At 39.3% G+C, this 8,294-nt stretch overlaps 1 protein-coding gene across 2 annotated transcripts in view; it reads right to left on the minus strand.

Annotated features, from left to right (window-relative positions):
• gal3st3 (galactose-3-O-sulfotransferase 3) overlaps positions 1 to 4,965 on the minus strand; it is a 29,373-nt gene extending 24,408 nt beyond the window's left edge. The window contains exon 1 of one of the 2 annotated variants that reach the window (XM_036562110.1): positions 4,792 to 4,965. The gene's annotated coding sequence lies outside the window, so the exon portion shown is untranslated. Of the gene's footprint in view, positions 1 to 3,317; positions 3,500 to 4,791 lie in introns of those variants that run through there. The other variant, XM_036562109.1, reaches the window with a different exon arrangement.
• Positions 4,966 to 8,294: the final 3,329 nt, after the last annotated feature.

Consider the following 8,294-nt stretch of genomic DNA (forward strand, 5'->3'; position numbering starts at 1 on the left):
TTGCTCTTTACATTTCAATTTCATGATGAATGGACCAACAGAAACGCCCCAAAATGACTTGGAAAAATGTCTGGTTGTGACTTACATTAGAAGACAAGTAGGATTTTCCTTGTCCTGTAAAGTTAACATTTCAGATATACAAGGTTTTGTTCCGACAACAGTGAACAGTCAACCTGTTACCTAGGTAACTGATAACCGAGGGGAGACATTACCTAATTAAACTGATGACTGAGTGGACACATCACGTAGGTAATCGATAACTGAGAGGACACATTAAATGGGTAACTGAGGCAACACATTACTCACATAAACTCAGATTATGTAGGTTACTGAGGGGACATATCACTTAGTTCACTGAGAGGACACATTTTATGTCCCTTTTGGTTACCTTATGTGAGTTTATCTGAGTTTATCTTATCTTTATAGCCATGATTACACACAAAAAAGTAGCAGTTCATTTCATCTCTCCTTCCCTTGCAGTCTCTCGTTTAGACGGACATGCAGACTTTCTGTCTTTCTCCCTTTCTCTATCACACACACACACACACACACACACACACACACACTTCTCCACGGCTGTGGAGAAACCGCCTGTAAATATTTAATCATTGGCAAGCTAATCAGGTGCCCACTTTAAATGCCAACACACAACACACACTCAGCTTCTCTCGCACACACACTTACACTCCCCTGACAGAGAGACAGTAAACCAGCAATGAGAGTCACCCCTCACTCCAACAGGGTCTATCTCAGCGCTCTACTCCTCAACCTGCTCACACTACGCTCATACAACTGAGTGCACCGTTAATAATGTAATCTAATGTTAGATAAACGAACTCAACAAACATACAATATCACACTGACCTTCAGGAAGAGACGAAGGGTAAACAACCATTACAGCTGCTTATTAGAGGAATAATTCACTCAGAAATCAAATCAGCATAATCCTCTTCTTCTGCCTTCAGAACACCACATTTCTCCATATTCTGTAGATAATCAGTATCCACACCGGGGCTCTGTCATAGATTTAGCTGTAAACCAATCTGTAAACTAAAAAAACTAAGCACACTGTATTCATTTTAGGAAAGCTGAGGTAGATTCTTATTTCAGTGTTTTTGAGCGAGTAGCTAATACATTAATTTGGCCTAGGGATGTTTGGGCATTTTTGTTCCAGTGCAAACTTATAGGAAAAGTGCATAACGTTTGCTCGTCTTTGTCTCTGCTAGATAATTTACAGTATGATTCATCAAGGCTGCAATTCTTAGAGCCTATGACCTAATGCCAAGAGCATATAGGCAGAAGATTAGGTCTCATGAGAAAAGCCCACACTAGACCTTTATAGAGACAAAGAAACTATGCTGGATAAATGATGTTCAGCAAGCAAAGTCACTGACTTTGAGTCACTAAGAGAATTCATTTTGTTGGAAGAATTTTTAGAACTGTTTGCCAGAACGTGTTGTAGTCTATTTAAATGAGAGAAAAGTTAACTCCGTGTCTAAAGCTGCTGTGTTGGCTGATGAATTTGCTCTTGTGTTCAAGCAAGTTGGTGTAGAATCACCTGGGCTACCATATAGCCAGTTAGGTCAATTAGTCTTCCCGTTGCACCCATTTCTATTGCCATAAAACTGATCTATTTACTCACAAACTGTTCAAGAAAGCAAAAACAGAGCTCTAGTCAGAGCCGGATTGTTGCTTTAGTTAAAACTGTAATTCCACTGATCCAAGCTACCAACCTTTCGTAATGAAAGCTACTGTTTCATCACCAGGTGCAGAGCAGATTCAAGATCCTGTCACAATTATGTGTGACACTGGTACAGCACAGTCGCTCCTTTTAGCAGGAATTTTTCCTTTATCCGACCGGACCTTTTGTGGAACTCATACATTTTGTAAGCAAATAGCTATGCAGTTTGTTAAAATTCCCCTGCATTCAGTCTCCCTTTGTTCTGACTCGGTCAATGGGATATTCAGAGGAGGCGTGTGTGAGTTTCTACCTGTGGATAGCATTGCTTTTGTTATAGGCAATGGCATCACTGTAGACAAGGTTTTCCTTCTTTACACTCCTCAGACACTCCCCTTGTTTCTCCTTTGTCTAAAGAACTGGCTTATGTTCTTTTTGCAACATTACCCAGATATGCTAAGGCACCTACTCAGTCTTGCTTTTTGGAAGGTATAGTATTGTCTGATTCTATTAATACTACTTTACACAGCTGTGCGTCTTCTGATGTAACTCTGTGTTCAACAGACCTGCACAGTGCAAATACGATGGATGAATTAGCCTTTAGTCATGATCAGCCAAACAAAGCTCAGCAGAGTGTTTGGAACTATGTGAGATGCATGTGCTTTGCACTACACGTCCACATTTTGATATAAATCACCTATATTTTCGCAAACAGCTTCAGATTTCTTGATGATCCTGTTAGATTTTGTTAGCTGTGTCTCTTTCTGTTACTTGTACAGCAGTTCTTTACTGTAGGTCTATACAGGTTTGTCTGGTTGTGCTGGCTCTAGATTCTCTTTAACTGGTGCTTTTCTCCTGGGGGAGGACAGATTAGACTGTGTGCGCATATACATTTACGCCTGTAGGTATTTCATTGTCTAAGGACACCAGATTCGAGGCACGTATCGATCTCTGTATGTTTTTTGCTCGCTACACATAAAGTGGCAGCTAGAGGTGTGTAGCTCTTAGTTTAGAAAAGTCTCTGCACTCCCTTTATTGTGCTCCTCCATCCTGTTGTTACTGTCCTTCACTCTTCCTAGACCTGAGCCTATGACTGGGATGTAACACAGTCGATAAAAACAATAACAAAAAATAAAAATATTAGAAAAATAAAATTCAAAGCAAATAACTAAAATAAATAAAATTATAAAATAATAAAAATAATGATAACATTTGCATTTTACATAAGACTCTAAAATAAAATAATAAGTGCATTATTTTAGTAATAATTATCATTACTATTTAAATATATATAAGCATAAATCCAAAATAATACAATACATTTTATGTACGGTAATAATAATAATAATAATAATAATAATAATAATAATTAGCTCTTCTAAACTATTTACTTATTATTATTTTACATGATTATTATGATTTTACATGAAGACAGTTTACAGCATTCCATAGAAAATCACAATAACTCCATTACACACCTTTTCAGATTGACCAAGCAGGTTGATTCATAAAAACATACAACAGTGAAACTTAATATTGTTATTTCTGTTAGTCTACAGCAGCCCAGTGGCCTAATTAGCGTACTCTGTAACAAGCATGCAATGGAAATAGAACAGAAATAGACCAAAAGAGCCCTTACAGTGTGATGCAGGCTGAAAACGCAGGTGATCCGTCTGCTGTTCCTCCGCCACTGCTGCCACTACTGCTACTGAACTCAGATGTCTTCTGAACAACAGCCAAGTATCTACTGAACACTTTCAGGCTGAATCATCTGCATATATCAGACCCCTGCTGCTTTCCCCCATGCCTACGAGAACAGTTCACGCCTCAACATAAACACACGACTGTGTTGTAATTCAGATCTGATGAAATACCTGATTTGCCCTGTGTAGTGCAGGTGCAGTCAGAGTTTTAATGCAGAAGAGACTAATACTCAGAGTCAGAGCAGAGGACCAGGAAAAAGAGAATAAGCTGTTAAACATTCATATGACTGTCATAATTACCATGTCAGCATCTGTTCTGAACAAAAAAGGCCAAATTAATGGCAGAACCTCCAGCTTTGGTCACAATAACATTCTTCTGAAGATCCAAAACAGGCAGATTTATTATTATTCAATATATTGTACAGTTTTCTTGACTCCATTTTATTTAAGACAATTTCTGCAGGGACAAAACCTTGTAACTTTACAGGAGAAGGAAAAATGTTCTTTTAAAGGACGTTAATGTAGAAACTTTTATTCCAATTCTTATCTGGACCATTTTTATCCAACCATTCATCATGAAATATCTATACATTGTAAACAGTAGCTGGTGTTTTTGAATTCTATATACAAGGTTCTAAGATACAAGGTTTTGTCCCAAAAGCGACAAAAGGTTTTTTTCAGCTGTTCGAGAAATTCTGCTGGAGAAAACAGTCACCACTCGACACTTTTAACAACAAGTAGGATGTGTTGACTTATTTTCACTTAGAAAATTATCAAAATGTGTGTTTTGACAAGGGGTGCCCAAACTTCTGCGTATAATCGTATATGAATATCCAAAATCATCTCAGAATTCATTTCACATAACTGCATATTCAAATAAGGGATGTATAGTTTGAAAAAAAGGATGTGTTGTGTATTGTCGTGTGTATGTGTGGGAAACACTGGCTTTATTATTATTATTATTATTATTATTATTATTAAGTGGTGGAATCATAGCAGACTTTGATATTGTTTCAGTACTGCATGTAATAGTGTGATGCATTTCCTGCAGTGCAGCCCGTTTGAGGGTCTACTGAGGTGGGATCTGGGTGACAGTGCATGTATGTGTGGAAATGCAGGTTTAAACGTTAATATAGTTCCCCTGAATGTGTGTGTCTGCTGAATGAACTGCATGGCTGTGTGAGCGGCCCACTTACACGAGACATGAGCTCTGACTGCTGTGTCCCACCGCAGAGCCGCCAACGACACACACACACACACACACACACACACACACGAACTCCCGACACCTCGGCGGTACACATGCAGTCCTGCCCCGTGCACGCGCACCTTGCCGTGTTCCCGTGTTCAAGCTGTACCGAACACAAAACGACTACACACAATATACACACACCGAAACACGGCACCCACCTTTCTCATTTCACGGCTCTGCGGGTCTCGCGCGCGTCCGCCGTGTCCGTTCACTCTGTGCTCCTCGCGCAGCGCTGCTGCAGCACCGCCAGAGCTGGATGCTCTGCCTCTCTCCAGCCTCCTCTCTCTCTCTCTCTCTCTCTCTCTCTCTCTCTCTTCAGCCTCCTGCTCTCTCTCCCTCTCTCTCTCTGTTCAGCCTCCTGCTCTCTCTCTCTCTCTCTCTCTCTCTCTCTCTCTCTCTCTCTCTCTTTCTCTCTCTCTCTCTCTCTTCAGCCTCCTGCTCTCTCTCTCTCTGTGTTCAGCCTCCTGCTCTCTCTCTCTCTCTCTCTCTCTCTCTCTTCAGCCTCCTGCTCTCTCTCCCTCTCTCTCTCTCTGTTCAGCCTCTCTCTCTCTCTCTCTCTCTCTCTCTCTCTCTCTCTCTTCTCTCTCTCTCTCTCTCTCTCTCTCTCTCTCTCTCTCTCTCTCTCGCTGTCTTTTTGTTCTCTTCAGGAGCCAGTGCGCGCCCTCGCTTTTAGCTGTGCGCGCACGCGCGAACTAATGTCGAGAGCGGAGGACTTGCTTTTGGATGAGCGCGCACGCACACACACAAGGCGCAGGCTGATATCAGAGGACATTTGTAGGGTTTCATTGTTGTTATTATTATTATTATTATTATTATTATTATTATTAGGTTACCTGAGATCTTGTGACGCCACGCAGGTGGGCTACCCGTATTGATCAAAAGCCTACCCAGTTAAATGGAAGACAACATTTATTATGTTGCACTTTTTAAGACAATGAAATCTAATTTGTTTTCTGTGAGTGCTGTTGCTATGTTATGGCCAAAAAATCAAAATCGCTCTCTGCTAAGCCAGGGAAGGGAGTGCAGCAGTGGAGTGATATAAGTGAATTTGGGAAGATTGAAAACAAGTCATGCTGCTGCATTCTGGGTGAGTTGCAAGGGCCTGATGACTCGCATAGGAAAACCAGCCACACTCTCAGAAATAAAAGCATGAAACTGTCACTGGGGCTGTACCCTTCTTGTCTCTGGGGTGGTACCCTCAAGGGTACATATCAGTACCTTTACTCAGGGCACATAATTGTACCATAATCCATTGAAATTATATTGACTCCACACACCCTGTCTCATCTCCAGGCTTTTTATTTTATTGTTCTGTTTTAAAACATTAGGTTATGAAAAGGTACAGATATGTATTTTTCACCTGGGAAAAACCTATTTAAGGTACATAATTGGACCTTAAAACCAATGTTGTACCTTAGAGGGTACATTAACATTGTTTGTACCGTGATGATTGAAAAATGTACCTGCAGAGTACCTTTATTTCTAACGGTGCAAGAGTGAGTTACAGTATTCAAGCCTTGTGATGACTAGATAATGAACTAGCACTTGGATAGTCTCCTTAGGGAGAAAGGGTCAAATCCTGTTGAACAGGAGAAACCTGCATGACCGACACAGGTTTGCAATTTGATATGAGAATGATAACTGGTCATGCAGAATCACACCAAGACCTCTTGCATCTTCAAACAAAATGACGAAAGAGTTCTCGAATGAGATGGCAAGATCATGGTGAGGACCTGTAGTTCCAGAGAAGAATAGCAGTTCAGTCTTGCCAGGATTGAGCTTCAGGTGGTGAACTGCCATCCATAAAGAGATGTCATTCAGACATGGCAAGAGGCGACTAGAGGGTGGGAAGGAAAGCATATGACTGTTTGTCATGTAGAGGGATGATTCTTATCAGATTTGATCCTGATTTTTTTTTCACTTAGCAGGTGCTGCAATTCATCAAGTGTATAGAAAATTTTCAGAACTATTTGCGTGTAACATGGAGAAACTTAACGACTGTCAAATTATTCAGTCAGGTAAATCCAAAAACTTTGTAATATGTGATTTTTCAAAGGGTTGTAGCTGCTTGTCTTGGATGCCAAAAACGATAATTTGCAAGTATTAACCCTTCCGCATGCACCGTCGAAAACTATTTAATAAAAAAAATCCAAATATGTTAATATGAAACCAACTTTACCACAGTAACTCAAACATTGCTAGCTTAATCAGCATGCTTTAGTCTAGTTCCAGTAGCTGCTCAGTTTGGGCTAATGTGACGACCTCCTTAGTTGTGTTGCAAACACGTTATGTGGTTGAACAAGTATAAGAAAGTTCACTGTTAACTATCACATTGGTGGTGGAGTATCATGTAACATAATTTGGAAACCAACACATTCATTAGACTGTATTATATTTGGTTAATTATATAAGTAGCACACCTTCCTGTTTGCTAGATTTTGGTAGAGATCTTTTTAAATTAAGCTTTTAATTTAAACTTTTATAACATATTTTTTAATGTATGGTTTTACTGTAATCAGTGAGGACTGAGAAGAGTGAGGTAAATAAATAAACTCAGTTTAAAACAATTGCCTGATTCAGTTTGGATTTCAACATGCATTTTCAGCTGTATTCAGAAAACATCTTTCATGCCCACCATGGCAGTACACTTTTGAGTATGATGATTAGGTTGAGGTTCCTCTAGTGGCTCAAAAAAGCCCAGAAGTGGAAGTTCTCCTCACGAGAAATGCACAATGTACATCAAAATAGGACAAATGTATCTTAACTGATCTAAGCTGTCCTTGATTAGACCAACTGACAACAAATACTAAAAAAATCAGAATGGCACTCACTGCTCATCAACCTCTCTACAAAGAGTAAGGGTACATGAATGTAAGTTTGCCTAGTACTTAAACATTTTTATGTACATCATAAATTATCTTATGTTTTAATAATTGGTTTGTTAGCCTACTAGCCATTTGTCGGCTGTTATAGCTACATTCGCTAACATCTGTGCAGGCAGCCAAGAGTTAAGCAGTGGATGTTCTAATGAAGTGGAGTTTTTTGGGGTTTTTTTGAGGGGGGGGGCAAGAAAGCATAGGACTCACAGAAGCACTTACAGAAGATCTATCAGGAATATCACCACTATTAAAATCTCACATTTCTACTGCCTATATACAATATCAAAACCTCACTTACTGTATTACAGTATAACTCCTCTGTAACATGGTGCTTATATGCACAGCTGTACAATGTTACTGTTTTACAAATTTTCATATCATCTTGTAATATAATGTGATGCAAAGCCATCAATCAAAAGTTAATTAGTTATTAGCCGGTGGGCACAAATAGCCCTTATGTAAAAAGCAGCATATTCAAATGCTTAAATTGAAAAAAAGGAGTAAAATGTCCTGGCCTTTGAGATTTGTAAAGAGTACTTTGAAGGTCTTAATGAGAATGTGAGGAGTAAAAGGTATGTGGTTCTCTCAAATAAAAGAAATCACTGTTTTAATTTCTAATTATTTGTTGGATGTGTTAGATGTGTCTAGAATGATCAGTGGAGCTGTAGATGGCTCCATACTGACTGAGAAAGCTGTATCATCAACATCTACAATGAAATTATAATAAAATATACCTGTTTAACATCCAGAGTGAAATTCTAATTAAATATATCTGCATAACA

Source organism: Colossoma macropomum, unplaced genomic scaffold (genome assembly GCF_904425465.1).
Source record: "Colossoma macropomum unplaced genomic scaffold, Colossoma_macropomum, whole genome shotgun sequence".
In the NCBI taxonomy this organism is placed as follows: Eukaryota; Metazoa; Chordata; class Actinopteri; order Characiformes; family Serrasalmidae; genus Colossoma; species Colossoma macropomum.